General features: G+C 41.9%; 1 protein-coding gene across 2 annotated transcripts in view; it reads left to right on the top strand.

The window, feature by feature from the left end:
* The window catches only part of tjap1 (tight junction associated protein 1 (peripheral)), a 73,855-nt gene that overhangs the window by 27,696 nt on the left and 30,306 nt on the right, over positions 1-15,853 (top strand). Inside the window, exons 2-3 of one of the 2 annotated variants that reach the window (XM_038960429.1) lie at positions 7,909-8,038; positions 11,671-11,729. The gene's annotated coding sequence lies outside the window, so the exon portion shown is untranslated. The remainder of the gene's footprint in view (positions 1-7,908; positions 8,039-11,670; positions 11,730-15,853) is intronic. The other variant, XM_038960430.1, reaches the window with a different exon arrangement.

Genomic DNA, 15,853 nt, shown 5'->3' with positions numbered 1-15,853 from the left:
GTAAAAGAGGGGTTGGCGGGTGGTGGGTGGGACACAATGCAGATAGCCCGGTTAGCCAATGTGCGGGAGCATTGGTTGGTCGGCCCAATTGAGGTAGCATGTACATGAATGTATATTTGAAGTGACTATGCATATATGATCAACAGAAAGTAGCAGCAGCGTAAAAAGAGGGGTTGGGTGGGGGCACACAATGCAAATATTCCGGGTAACCATTTGATTTTCTGTTCAGGAGTCTTATGGCTTGGGGGTAAAAACTGTTGAGAAGCCTTTTTGTCCTAGACTTGGCACTCCGGTACTGCTTGCCATGCGGTAGTAGAGAGAACAGTCTATGACTGGGGTGGCTGGGGTCTTTGACAATTCTTAGGGCCTTCCTCTGACACTGCTTGGTGTAAAGGTCCTGGATCGCAGGAAGCTTAGCCCCAGTGATGTACTGAGCCGTACGCACTACCCTCTGTAGTGCCTTGCGGTCAGAGGCCGAGCAATTGCCGTACCAGGCAGTGATGCAACCAGTCAGGATGCTCTCGATGTAGACGCTCTGTCGAAGACGCTTGGACCTTCTTTTTTAATATTGTCAGTGGTATTGTTAACAAACGCCCCCATAAAGAAAATGAGAATTAAAAATAGGGTCAGCCCCTGGTTCAATCGTGATCTTGCAGTTACTCCACCTTAAGAATTGCGTTTGGCGAAAGGCTCGGCACACGCATATTCACGGTGACTGGCTCTCGTTCAGGCAAATGAGAAATAAGTGCACTCGGGCTATCCGGAAGGCCAAAGTTAGTTACTTTCAGAAGCAGTTCTCTCTCTGGGTCTAACCCCAAGAAGTTCTGGGAAACCGTTAAAAATCTGGAGAATAAACCCTCCTCCTCACAGCTGCCCATGTCCCTTAATGTTGACGATGTGGTTGTTACTGAAAAGAAGCACATGGCTGAGCTCTTTAATCACCACTTCATTAAATCAGGATTCCTATTTGCCTCTGCCATGCCTCCTTGCCCGTCCAACATTTCCTCATCTCCCACCCCTTCTAATGCGACTGTCCCCGATGCTCCTCCCTATTTTCCCCCTGCCCCGCTATAAAGTTTCTCTCTTCAGGCAGTCACTGAGTCCGAGGTGCTAAAGGAGCTCCTAAAACTTTACTCCCCAAAAACATCTGGGTCCGATGGATTAGAGCCTTTCTTCTTTAATGTTGCTGCCCCTATCATCGCCAAGCCTATCTCTGACCTTTTTTAACCTGTCTCTCCTCTCTGGGGAAGTTCACATTGCTTGGAAGGCAGGCACGGTTCATCCTTTAAGGGGGAGATCAAGCTGATCCTAACTGTTATAGGCCTATTTATATTTTGCCCTGTTTCCCAAAAGTGTTAACTTGTCAATAATCAACTGACTGGCTTTCTTGATGTCTATAGTATTCTCTCTGGTATGCAATCTGGTGTCACTGCAACCTTAAAGGTCCTCAATGATGTCACCTTTGCCCTTGATTCTAAGCAATGTTGTGCTGCTATTCTTATTGACTTGGCCAAAACCTTTGATACGGTAGACCATTCTGTTCTTGTAGGCCGGCTAAGGAGTATCGGTGTCTCTAAGGCAGGGGTGTCAAACTCATTCCACGGAGGGCCGAGTGTCTGCAGGTTTTTGGTTTTTCCTTTCAATAAAGCCCTAGACAACCAGGTGTGGGGAGTTCCTAACTAATTAGTGATGTTAATTCATCAATCAAGTACAAGGGAGGAGCGAAAACCCGCAGACACTCGGCCCTCCGTGGAATGAGTTTGACACCTGTGCTCTAAGGGGTCTTTAGCCTGGTTTGCTAACTACCTCAGAGTGCAGTGTATAATGTTAAAACATCTTCTGTCTCAGCTACTGCCTGTCACCAAGGGAGCACCCCAAGGCTCGATCCTAGGCCCCACGCTCTTCTCAATTTACATCAACAACATAGCTCAGGCAGTAGGAAGCTCTCTCATCCATTTATATGCAGATGATAGTCTTATACTCAGCTGGCCCCTCCCTGGATTTTGTGTTAAACGCTCTACAACAAAGCTTTCTTAGTGTCCAACAAGCTTTCTCTGCCCTTAACCTTGTTCTGAACACCTTCAAAACAAAGGTCATGTGGTTTGGTAAGAATGCCCCTCCTCCCACAGGTGTTTATTACGAGCTCTGATGGTTTAGAGCTTGAGGTAGTCACCTCATACAAGTACTTGGGATTATGGCTAGACGGTAGACTGTCTTTTTCTCAGCACATATCTAAGCTGCAGGCTAAAGTTAAATCTAGACTTGGTTTCCTCTATCGTAATCACTACTCTTTCACCCCAGCTGCCAAACTAACCCTGATTCAGATGACCATCCTACCCATGCTAGATTACGGAGGCGTATTTTATAGATCGGAAGGTAAGGGTGCTTTCGAGCGGCTAGATGTTCTTTACCATTTGGCCATCAGATTTGCCACCGTGACCGGTGTGAAATGGCTAGCTTGTTAGCGGGGTGCACGCTAATAGCGTTTCAATCGGTGACGTCACTCGCGCTGAGACCTTGAAGTAGTTGTTCCCCTTGCTCTGCAAGGGCCGCTGCTTTTGTGGAGCAATGGGTAACGAAGCTTCGTGGGAGGCAGTTGTTGATGTGTGCAGAAGGTCCCTGGTTCGAGCCCAGGTAGGGGTGAGGAGAGGGACAGAAGCTATACTGTTACACCACCAATGCTCCTTATAGGACACATCACTGCACTCTACTTCTCTGTAAACTGGTCATCTCTGTATACCCGTTTCAAGACCCACTGGTTGATGCTTATTTATAAAACCCTCTTAGGCCTCACTCCCCCCTATCTGAGATATCTACTGCAGCCCTCGTCCTCCACGTACAGCAGTCACATTCTGTTAAAGGTCCCCAAAGCGCACACATCCCTGGATTGCTCATCTTTTCAGTTCGCTGCAGCTAGCGACTGGAACGAGCTGCAAAAAACACTCAAACTGGACAGTTTTATTTCCGTCTCTTCATTCAAAGACTCAATCATGGACACGCTTACTGACGGTTGTGGCTGCGTTTCGTGATGTATTGTTGTCTCTACCTTCTTGCCCTATGTTGCAGTTGTCTGTGCCCAGTAATGTTTGTACCATGTTTTGTGCTGCTGCCATGTTTGCTACCATGTTGTCATGTTGTGTTGCTACCATGCTATGTCTCTCTTTATGTAGTGTTATGTTGTCTCTCTTGTCATGATGTGTGTTTTGTCCTATATTTATTTATTTTTTAATTACATCCAGCCCCTGTCCCCGCAGGAGGCCTTTAAAGGCCGTAATTGTAAATAAGAATTTGTTCTTAACTGACTTGCTAGTTTTTTTTAAATAAATAAATAGTTGTTATGAACCATTTATTTTACTAGGTATATTGACAGAAAACAGTGTACAAGAGAAAGTAGTGCACTAAAGATCCGGGGAATAGTTGCAAGGAAGAGAAGAATGAGCCTAATTTGAAAGCTAATGACATGTTTTGTTGCTCTCATGCTAGAAAAGGTTGGATACCCCTGGCATAGGCTATAGTCAACAGTAGTCAGGCTATCGGCACATCACCCACCACTTTCCAATGGGAGCTTGAGGCAGTGTACTTGTTTGAAACCTGAACATTTTACTTGACTTCAAATAATGAGGCATTAGCTTGTTTCAAAGTAGCCTTGCCAAAATCCATCCATAGAAACGTGAATGCAAGACTTCCTCGTGCCAATAACCAGCATTTCTCTCCTGTTCTACTGATTTTCATATTAACTTTATTTTGTTGTCTAGAAGCCAAAGGCACAATCCTAGTCATATTAGCAACCCATCCTAGTTGTTACTATTAGATTCCCCATCTTTCTAAGTTTCTAACTAAGATTTCCATCTCTCACCGCTTGCATTAGGTGCCCTGTTTAGAACCCGCAAATTGTGTCCCGCAAATTGCTTTTTGAGAAATGAAAATGCCGTGTTTATTAGTTTCTTCATTACATGAGTTGAATGTTGAATAATAGGCTGTAGCATTTTGACTGTAATATGATAGGCTGGCTATTGTTGCATGTTTACATTAAGCTCAAAATGAAAAATGTCCTTTCCTTGTATGCATACAAGTATTTTCTGTTGTTCACATCATTTTACTGTTTGGGGAAATTGTGACCGGTTAATGAGGGTCAGTTAGTTGGCATCAAAATGTACCGAAGTTTGCATCCCTAATACCCATTTGATTCTTGAAGAATATAATTTTTATAAATGCCTCATGAGCTTAGTTCAACTGTCACGCTCCATGAGAACCCAAAATACAAACATTGGAGTAAAACAAGCTTATAAACAAAGCAAATGTAAACAAACACTATATAGCCTGAAAACATAGTTAAAACGATCATGTTAATATCATGGATGGTCAATTCTTGCATCCATAGCTCTGTCTATGAATCTGAGAGTGGTTACATTTCTCCAGGCCCATCCCTCAGCTTTTTAACAGAACAGAGACGGGGAAAGTGCTTTGTTATCGTTTCAACTGCAGATTGCCCCTTTAAGCTTCAATGTAATAGGCAAAGGAAAATAATTACCATGGTTCAAAGCTGCAAACTGCATTAGAGTTTCCTCCAACCAGCGTCAACGCGGCAGTAATTAAACACACCTGTCAGCCTCTTGGTAATAGTTTCCCCGGTAAACAGTGTTTGATTCATTGTTCTCGTTTGTGTTTTTATACATGTTATTTTCCATTTCCTACAAATGACAAAGGATTTCGAAGTTGATTTGAATCTCGAAAATCACACTTCTATCCTCACAGTTGATTGCGTGGTAGTTTTGAACAGAATATGAAATCCAAGGTCATTTAGAGACGTTCCATTGTGGTAAAATACAATTAAAGAATAGTTCAATTCATCTAGCATGTACTAAGGATGCCGCTCTCTCAATGTGCTGTACAGTCAGTCATTCAGTCAGCCAGTGGCTCCGCTCTTTGCCACTGTGTGGTTCCTGTGTGGAGCCTGCTGCCTGGTGCCATACTGTATGTTCCTTGGGGAGACAGGAAGCCATGACCTGAGAGTGAGGAGGCTGCCACACATTGATCTGACATCTCCCAGACCCAGCCGGACGCTCCCTCTGCACCGCAACCCTCAGGCCCCCATAACTCAAACATGTCCTGAGCCCTGGCCGAGGAACTAATGTCACTGTAGTATGGAAGACTGTCAGTCATCTCTCGGCTGTGTCCACTGTCTCCGTCCAGCCCGGTCTGTCCATCTGTTGGGGCCTGTGCTCTACGAAGCGCAGGAGTGGAAATATGATGGGATTAAACGTCACATGGTTTAGCATGGGAAGAGCGGGATTGTAGGTAGGGATGTGTTGTAGGGCTGGGGTTAGTTAGGTGATGCAATATGGTGCATTCAGGAGGAATAGGCCCATGGCAGCTCTCACTGACAGGCCCCATTTTAAGTGGCTGCTGACTTCTCTCTGCAGTCTACCAAAGAGCAGTCAGAAAAAATGGATCCGTTTCGATGCAGATTGATCCATCACATGTATGATATTTACAATTCTTCTTCATGTCTCATATAAAGCAACATGGATGAACTAGATCCAATCCTCCTGCTCACTACTTAGTTCCACATCCAATATGACTGAAATGCATTTTGTTCTCTCTTGTGGTGTCTTGTTGATGATACTTAAAAGGATTTGCATATTTTCTTGTCACTCCCCCACATGCATAGCACAGTACAGTTCATTCCACTCTCACTTTTGCGTTATGATCTGTGATTTATCAATGTAGGCCTACTGTGAACAGAGCAGTGTCTCCCAGTCAGAAGACAGCTGCTGACATTTTAACTGACATTCCACCTGATGTTTTTAATTATATCCTAGCTTCGGGTGTTTTTGATTTATTAGGATCCCCATTAGCCGACACCAATGGCGACAGTATTACCGGGGTTGGACACGAAAAGAAAAGGCATTACAAAGGACGCGTACGCGCGTCTATCAGTTACACATACATGTCAGTACATTCACACAACAAGTAGGTCACATGGGGGAGAGGCGTTGTGCCTTGAGGTTGCTTTATCTGTTTTTTTTTAAACCAGGTTTGCTGTTCACTTGTGCTATATAAGATGGAAGAGTTCCTTGCACTCATGGCTCTGTATAATACTGTACGTTTTCTTGAATTTGTTCTGGACCTGGGGACTGTGAAAAGACCCCTGGTGGCATGTCTGGTGGGATAAGCGTGTGTGTCAGTGCTGTGTGTAAGTTGGCTATGCAAACAAATTGGAATTTCCAACACATTGTTTCTTATAAAAACAAGAATGACAGTCAGTCTTTACTCAACTCTTAGCCAAGAGAGACTGGCATGCATAGTATTAATATTAGCCCTCTGATTATAATGAAGAGCAAGATGTGTGCTCTGTTCTGGGCCAGCTGCAGCTTAACTACAGTACCAGTCAAAAGTTTGGACACACCTACTCATTCAAGGGTTTTTCTTTATTTTTTTTACTAATTTCTACATTGTTGAATGATAGTGAAGGCATAAAACTATGAAAAAACACATGGAATCATGTAGTAACCAAAAAAGTGTTGAACAAATCAAAATATATTTGAGATTCTTCAAAGTAGCCGGCCTTTGACAGCTTTGCACACTCCATATGACTGGACAATAATCAAGATGTTTTAGGCCGACGATGAACAGTGTTTCGTGTTGTCTGTAAATAATTCTGAAAGACTGAGTTGGAGAATGAGGGGAAAATCTTCTTGAGTGGATGGTCAGGGGGTCGGAAAATAATTACAAATAATTTGTAGTCTGCAGATTGACCGCAAGAAGACTCAATGGATATAATATTTGACCCCCCCCCAAAAAATGTCAAACCTTGCTTACAGTTTGTATAAGATCACATCTCTTATGTTTGGTAATACTTGGGAACAGATTTATTAAATTAAAATCACTGAGCTGATTTCCTGGTGTTTTTACTATCATTCGTGCCCAATGACAATAGAGAAACATTTAAAAACGCAGACCACCAGTTAGAGAACCCTGCTGTAGTCTATGGCCCACTGCAGTGCTGAACATTTTATTTTCTAAGACTTAAATTTTTTTTGTTCATGACTTGAGCATGAAGTAAAATATGTCATTGAGGTAACCTGTGGGCTACAGTATTTAATCTACGCAGCAACCAAGGGGTACTCTGAACCTTGTCCAATCCGCAGTAGCACACATTTTAACCCTGGAAATACTTTCATAGCTTCGTCTCATTGACTTTCTGATTGGCAGAGACAAGTCAGTAAGTTAGCCCTGATTTGCCAGAGTCGAGCTGTAAACTGACTGGCTCTCGTCCCCAGGCAACAAATGTGTCGGGTCTTCGGCTACTCTCTCTCTTATTTATTTTATTCAAATGAAGGATTCAAAATCCCAGTACATCCTAAGGTAAGCCTTAATAAATTGGAGGTGAGAGATTGTCAGGTTTACTGTATCTATTTGGCTGGGCCTGGGGTTTTAGTCACGCTCTTGACAGGGCGGTTTGGCTCCTGTGACCTTATTTTGAACAAATGACTTCACGCACTCAACTCCAGGACTCATCCAAGGAAACAAAGTAATTAAGTTGTCACTTAATCATGCTCATATTAGGAACACTGGATCTCTGTTTGAAAAGGACTACGGTTTCTCTACCAAACCGATGGTTCAATCGAAGCAGAAATGTATTATCAAGGCCTTATTTTCTCTCAATAGCATCACCGTGCTTAGAAGAGGGAGCTAATGTGTGGCAGCAGTCATTCAGGCAGTCAGACGGTGTGGGAGTGAATGTCAAGGACAGAGAATGAAAGACTCCAGTATGAGGCTTGCCTCGCACACTGTCCCCTGAGCCCCAGCTCTGTCTGGCTTGTTACATATCCGAAGAGTTGGGAGATTGACACCTCGGAGGTACTGACACAACCGTGTTTTTCCATCCACCTTCTTTTGTTTCAGGTTATCAGTAGCCCAGAGGTTCACATGCCAAGAAAGCGAGGAGGAGGACAAGGAGGAGGGGCAGGAAGAGGAGCCAAAGGGGACACACCCAGGGCGATCAGTCTGGAACACGTAGCATACGCTCTTAAAGGTGAGTGGCTATTCATACACCATTCTCTATCATCCTGCCTTACCGCCTTCTCTCTCTCGCTTGCTCTCGCTTCCCCCTCACAGACACGCAACACACACACAAAGTATGCTTTTCATCCATTACTCTCTGTCCTTAGTTTCCCTTTTTCTTGTGTATGGAAAATGCACAAAATCACTCCTGTTATAGTGTGAAAATACACATTAATGTCCCTTCTCTACATTGTAGCCTTACTGTTTTGTGAATTGCTTGTCAGTTAAGTTTTGCATGGCACACTGGACCTCCTGCTGTTTGGGATATTCTCCAATGTTTTTCTCAGTGAAGAATGCTTTTCACTCGTAAGCTTGAAATAGAGCCTGCTTAAACATGTTTATTTATTCATTGACACAAGAAGGTAATGTTTCTGTTGACTAAATGTAAATGAGGCAGAAGAGCCACAATATTTGTAGTAAATGTCTAGTGTTTTGTTGTTGTTAGTACAGTAGCTCCAGACGCATAATACATGCGTCCATAATCGGGGCGAAGGAGAGCCAGCCACCTAGGTTCCACCAAATCAAAAGCCCTAAGTGTAACATAATGACTCGGGTTATTATTCTCTCTCCCATACTCAATGTCCCTGGAAAATAATGACTATTTTCCACGGGTTCAGTTATATGAACCGTAGCTTTCTCTACCGCCGTTGAAATGATTCAAGCTTAGCCCAAACAAGACTGAACATGGCCCAGTAGAGCACACCACCGCCCGGTCCAGGTGCTTGTTAATAACAGAGCACTGTCCTTCCATCACCTCAGTGGAAACATTAGTTCATTTGGGTTTTTTGCAAACAACTCTCGCTAGGTTCACTTTATATGCAGATGCTTTTTCATTGGACCAATTCAGGTGACCTTGAGTACACCAGCTGTGTGCCTCCATCTCCCCCTAACACCACCCATTTACAGCCCGCCACCAACAGCTGCTCTAATTGGTCGCTATATTGGGTTGAGGCAAAAATGGCGGTACAATCAATCAATCAATTTTTGCAAATTCATTTGTTACAGAAAGTTAAAGAAAGCCCAGGTAGCAGGATGCTGGACATAGAGTAGAGAGGCATCTAAATAGCCACATTAGCACAGAATGACAGCGGGGGAGCACAGATTAGGAGCAACATGAACATCCCAGCAGTTTATTAATCGAGTGCTACCAGGGCAGTGGCAAGAGAAACACATCACAATAAGGGGTACTCTTACACCAACCCACTGTTCAGGAGTGACCGTAAGGATGGCTCTTAAAATAGAAATTCTATGATTGCTTCATGACGACCATAAAGCTCTATGGTCAAGCTCTTCCCATAGCTGTGCCCTTATGCTGTAAGCCCCAGGCTAAAAAGGTACATTTTCTAATTTAGATTTTTTTTATTTTTATGATTTGATTCCATTACTGTTGACTGGCTTGTTCTATAGTAAATGAACAAGTAAATGATAAGAGTGTTCTATCTAAAACACTGGGTGACCTCCGTGAGGAAAACACTATGTTCCATTATTTTCTGGCTTAAATTACATGATTACATTATTTTTATGGCTTAAATTATATGATTTTAAATTAAGTCAAATGTCAAACAGTGCTGAGACTGAAGTGTATGCATGTGCATACGCGTTTGTGGACTTGTGTGTGCAGGTTTTTTTCTGCGTGGGAAAGTCTTGGGCGGACCACGTAACTGTTTTTTTGACCGTTTTTCTGGACTGGGAAAGAAATTCTGTGTAAGATAATGTATGTAGAAAAAATATATCTTTTTATATCTTTTGAGAATGAACAATCACTAAAATAAAAGCTAGACAGTCAGGGAGAATCTAAAATTCTACATATTATGCATTCAGGAGTATTTTTGTCATGACAGGAGGCCCCCATTTTTGATTTTGTTATACTATTTGAATCACTCCGATAGGATAAGCCATGGCAAGATGTGTAGAATTTCAGGAAATTAGCTTTCCAATTAGCAACAGTCATCAAAGTATGTTTTTAATGCAACAGTTATAGCACACAGACCATTTTACAAATTAGATTTTGGTGGGAATTCAATTTATTGTGAAATGTAACAATATGTTCTTGTATCAGGTTTTGTCAAAATATTTTGTTAAAATAAAGAAAATGATGTGCCTCATTTGTATAAATACAGTGTATTTGCATATATTAAATACATAAGCATAAATGGGTGGAACAGGGCTGCAAGCCCTAAACACTTCCCTAAACACTTCCCTAAACACTACCCTATCTGTACTCAATCACTGTCTAGGTTGCCTCATTAATTACTGTTGTTGTCGTGTTGACTTGCATAATTCAACATGTTTGTCAATCGCAAGATACCCTTGGATTAAAAATCAACACACTTGGCTCTAGATTTCACCCATCTAAACATGCTTGACATTGTTGGCGAGATCAGACACATCACTATAATCCGAGTATTCATTTTTAGAAGTTGCTTTTATTTCCGCACGTCTAATTTGTCAAAATGGCAACTTTTATTCAATTACAACTTTTTTCTATTCCAGAAAAAATGAACACCCGTAAAAAAAAATGTTATCTGTGTAGAATTGCAGGATATGAGCTTTAAAACAGCTATATTTTGTCACTGCGGCCAACAGGAGTGCCTTAAAAAAAGAATAGTTGGCTAGCACACCATTGGCCACGCCTATGGCCATGCCCCTGCCACACCCCTGCCACACCCACCAACTAAGCCCCATTTTGATCCAGAAAAAACCCTGGTGTTTCTGTAATCCAGGGCACCACCAGCTGATTGTCACGCATTGCTGGTGACTACAGCACAGGCGTTTACATTTGTTATTCTCTGCCACATCTTCCTGCAAAGGGTGCTTATCCACGGCCCTGAGCAGCACAAAAAAAGACCGCTTTTACACTGAATAATATTGTGTGTGATCAGCTCAAGGCAGATTAACACACACAGAGAGAGAGAGAGAGAGTGGTAAAGTTATAGCTGGAAACCAGAAAGCTGTATTAGCCAATTTTAAGGAGAATTTATTTTGAAAATATACATATCCTTCAAGAGTTCTTTGATACAGGAATATCAAACACCCATTGTGTTAAATTACAGTATTCTGCTTAAACATATGCCTGCTTTGTTTCGTAAAAATAGTTTTTTTAAATGGTAGCCTAATTTATAACTGCCACCAAATCCAGGTAATTGAAGATTGTGAAAGTGGGGTGCTGAATGTTGTATGAAGTGTTCTTGCTGTGCAATCAGCCTCACGTGAATTTCCACTCAAACATGAAACACTCTCAATATTTGATTTAACATTTTAGGTAGAGTGCCTCGGAACAGTTTTGGGTGTGTACATTTTTTTTTTTTTTCAGTGACCTAATTTTGAAACCTGGTATCATTGTGAGCTATGTCACTCAAATCCCAGTGGACATCATTAGGTAACTGGGTATGATAAAGTAGCGGTTCCACACATGTTTTTAGGGTTGTCTCAGGTTAGCGAGGTCCCCTTGGTGTATCACGATTCTGGAGGAGGGAACCCAGCATAGCAGCACGTGCACTGAATCCTTTCTATCACGGAGGGTAAAAGGAAGTCACTAGCTAATAGCTATTTTACTGGAAACCTTTTGATCTAAATTCAGCCTGCTCCTTTGTATCTCTTCAGAATGCCTGTGACTTAAGAACCTGTGGATGAGGACATCGCTGGAATACCTCAGAATTTGGGTATGGTGGTTTTCATAGAAATATGTTCTATTTATAATAATGATATACCTAGGGTTGTTTCTGTACAGTATATTGCTATGTTTAGGTGTGTGGGTTTAACATGGGGAAATGTTGCTGGTATAATAAGTCACCAGACGGGGTGGCAGGTAGTCTAGTGGTTAGAGTGCTGGACTAGTAACCGAAAGGTTGCAAGATCGAATCCCCGAGCTGACGAGATAAAAAAATCTGTCGTTCTGCCCCTGAACAAGGCAGTTAACCCACTGTTCCTAGGCCGTCATTGTAAATAAGAATTTGTTCTTAACTGACTTGCCTAGTTAAATAAAGGTAAACGTGTGTGTGTGTGTATGTATGTGTATGTATGTGTGTGTATATATATATATATATTTTTTTTTATATATAATTTTATTTTTTTATAAATACCTGGTAATAGCGGCCTACCACAAATTCCTTGTTTTGCTAAGTTTGCCATATTGTACATTGCTCTCCACTATTATTTTTTTCTATGGTCATTAGCCAACATGATCCAAATTTTAGATTGTGAAAATTTTATTGCCACGTTGAACCAAATCGGGTGCTGTAGTTTAAAAACTTGGTGGATAGTGCTAAAACAATGGTTTCCTCAAGATTCTGCCTTTATGCACATTCGCCATTGGGGAACCACAGAGCTCCACTAAGATCCCCTGTGATGTACGTACAGAAGGCTCTAGAAGATACTGTGTTCTTCATGCTACTGATTGCAGAAAGCGTAGGATATGTTTGCTCCTGTGTGACTATTTTGAGGTGGAAGAGCTGTACGGTTTCCCATAATGATGATGCCGTTTTTGTTTTTTTACAGTAGGTTTAGGAACTGGGATCGTGTGGTGTGATAATTGTATCAAATGTAGTGCTATTGGATTGTGCCATTTCATTAAGAGATATTTCAGGCCTTCTTGCAGCATATCATTGTTCATGTCAGTGTCAGCTCAGAATAGCTTGTTAGATTTCATGTCATGTACACAAAAGTAAAGCTAAATCACTGACTAGGCTTTGCTATTCTAAAGTATGTTATTGTCAATTTTGCTCTATGTTCTAAGTACTGCTGTACCCACTAGCAATCTATACTGAGCAAAAATATAAACGCAACATGTAAAGTGTTGGTCCCATGTTTCATGAGCTGAAATCGAAGATCCCAGAAATATTCCATATGCACAAAAAGCTTATTTCAATAAAATGTTGTGCACAAATTTGTTTACATCCCTGTTAGTGAGTATTTTTCCTTTGCCAAGATAATCCATCCACCTGACAGGCGTGGCATATCAAGAAGCTGATTAAACAGCATCATTACACAGGTGCACCTTGTGTTGGGGACAATAAAAGGCCACTCTAAAATGTGTATTTTTGTCACACAACACAATGCCACAGATGTCTCAAGTTTTGAGGGAGTGTGCAATTGGCATTCTGACTGCAGGAATGCCCAACAGAGCTGTTGCCAGATAATTTAATGTTAATTTCTTTACCATAAGCCGCCTCCAACGTTGTTTTAGAGAATTTGGCAGTACATCCAACCGGCCTCACAACCGCAGGCCACCTGTAATCACGCTAGCCCAGGACCTCCATATCTGGCTTCTTTGCCTGCTGGATTGTCTGAGACCAGCTACCTGGACAGCTGATGAAACTGTGGGTTTGCACAACTGAAGAATTTCTGCACTAACTGTAAGAAACCATCTCAGGGAAGCTTATCTGCGTGCTCGTCGTCCTCACCAGGGTCTTAATCTGACTGCAGTTTGGCGTCTTTTCTGGGGGAAAACTAATTCTGGCTTTGTGGGGGAAAACAAATTGTCTGTGCCAATGTGAAATACATAGATTAGGGCCTAATACTGATTTCCTTCTATGAACAAGTCAGTTAAATCTTTGGGATTGTTGCATGTTACATTTAATATTTTTGTTCCTTTTAGTATTGAGATGTCTTCCTCCTTTACCTCAGATTGCCTAATCAGAATCCCTTCATTTGATGTGCTGTAATTTCATACACTCACGGTTCCTCTGCCTGACTATCTCTGTACTGTAATTGCGTCTGATCATTCATTCCAAGGCTGATTTAACTCGCACCCTCATTTACCAAGACCCCCCCCCCCCCCCCCCCCGTTGCTCATTCAAATACACTGTCATTAGGTAAATGGCATTCCAACACTTTCATGTCCCAAGCAAGGGCTTTCATTACAGATTCACTATAAGTAATTCCATCTTTCTAATCAGCTGAAGTCAGGGTTTTTTCTGAATCAAAAAGGGGCTTAGGTGGTGGGCGTGGCAAGGGGTGCGGTCAGCTGCATTTTAGAGAAATTTCCTACAATTCCCCAAAATTCTCACATTTTTGCAGTTAAGCTAATTTCCTGCAATTCTACACTTTTTGCCATGCAGCTGAGAGACAATGTGTCAGTTTAAAGCTAATTTCCTGCAATTCTGTGTTTTGCTAATGCTGTGTTTTTTTGCTCACACATAATAACAAAAAATATACTTAAATTCATTGATTTTTGGAATTTTAAATTCTCCCTGACTAACTTTTATTTAGGTGATTGTTAGTTCTCAGATTTATATTACATTTTAGAAGTTTAGCAGATGCTCTTATCCAGAGCGACTTAAGTGCTTTGGTCAAGGGCACATCACTAGATTTTTCACCTAGACGGCTCGGGGATTCTACCAGCAACCTTTCGGGTTACTGGTCCAATGCTCTTAGCCGCTAGGCTACCTGCCGCCCATATCTAGGTCCATTGTCTTTCCTACATACTTTATCTGTTTTTAGTCGTTTACACCGAAAGCGTTATTTATTTTACACTGTTAGGACTTGGGCAACCCGAAAAAAACACTTACTGTAGGTGGTTCACCCAAGCATTTCAATGGCAGAAAAATCCTTGACTGAAGTTTGACTTTTTATAAGATAACGTAAACTGGGCCGTAGTCAGTTATAATAATGCTGTTTTTCAGGCAAAGCTTTAAGACACTTCTGACATATGAAGAAAAGGACACGGCAGGGATAACCATTAGGGAAGTTCATTAAATGGGACTTGTTGCCTGCGCGTTTAAAAATGCCACAAACTAATGCTTCTAACTGCCGGAACATTTGAAAAGACCCCCCCTGTGTGTGAGTGCGGCTGAGAACTGAGAGTAGAAACCAATTCTTTCATGACTGATAGAACACAACTTGCCACCCCCTCGTGCTGCCACTTAAATCCCAGGCAAACATCAAGTCCCGAAAAATCACTATGCTATTTTCCACTGCGCTGTTATTGAGAAAAGCTGCCACACAGCTGTAAAGTGTATTTCCGTAAAGAGCCGCAGTGCTGTAAAGTGACAGAAATCCAGCCTTAATTTGCTTTCTTAACAGAGGTCGATTTCACAAATCCACACGCAGACAGAGACGTGGGGACAGAGATTCCTAATGGTAAAACATAGGCAGGGCATTAATACAGGCGGTACATCCATGTGGTGTTTCATTGATCTGGTTATTTTAGTGACCAGGGACAAATTGGCCGACATTTTCTATATCTGCCAACTTTTATTTGACCCCAGCAGCTTATGCAACAGCTCAGAAAAACTGAAATATTAGTCAGGCCAATAGGTGCACATTCTTATGCAGTTGATTTAAGCAGGTTCGGTGGCAAAGACCTGTTTTGAGTAGAGGCAACCTTCCTTTCCAGTGCAGGGGTTACCATGCCTTGCGTGACATGGGGACTTGTAGTGTAGGCCATCACTCTAGGCTTCATCACTCTCAAATGTGAAGAAGAAACACACAAAACATTTATGATTTCCAGACTTAGAACATTCTTTTCTCTTCCCTTGTTATAACTGAATGAATGTTTAACGGAGGTCTGAGTCACTGACTACACCATGCATGAGAAATTCAGTGTGGCAAGGAAATAGAGTTCTGGAGGATGAGTCAAACCGTTACGTAGTACAACGATTTAACATCTCGTTAAGTCCAAATTCCTCCCTTTCCACCGTACTGTTAAAGTCCTTCGCAATCTGGATAGAGGATAGATGAACCACAGAAATAGAATGACTAGAACAGGCTTGAAACTTCTAATGGGGATGCACGTTCTAGTCATTCTTTCTATGAGAAACACTGAAATATAAATGGTAAAAGCATC

The sequence above is a fragment of the Salvelinus namaycush genome, chromosome 22 (genome assembly GCF_016432855.1).
Source record: "Salvelinus namaycush isolate Seneca chromosome 22, SaNama_1.0, whole genome shotgun sequence".
Lineage (NCBI taxonomy): Eukaryota > Metazoa > Chordata > Actinopteri > Salmoniformes > Salmonidae > Salvelinus > Salvelinus namaycush.
This window is presented reverse-complemented; position numbering and strand designations above follow the sequence as displayed.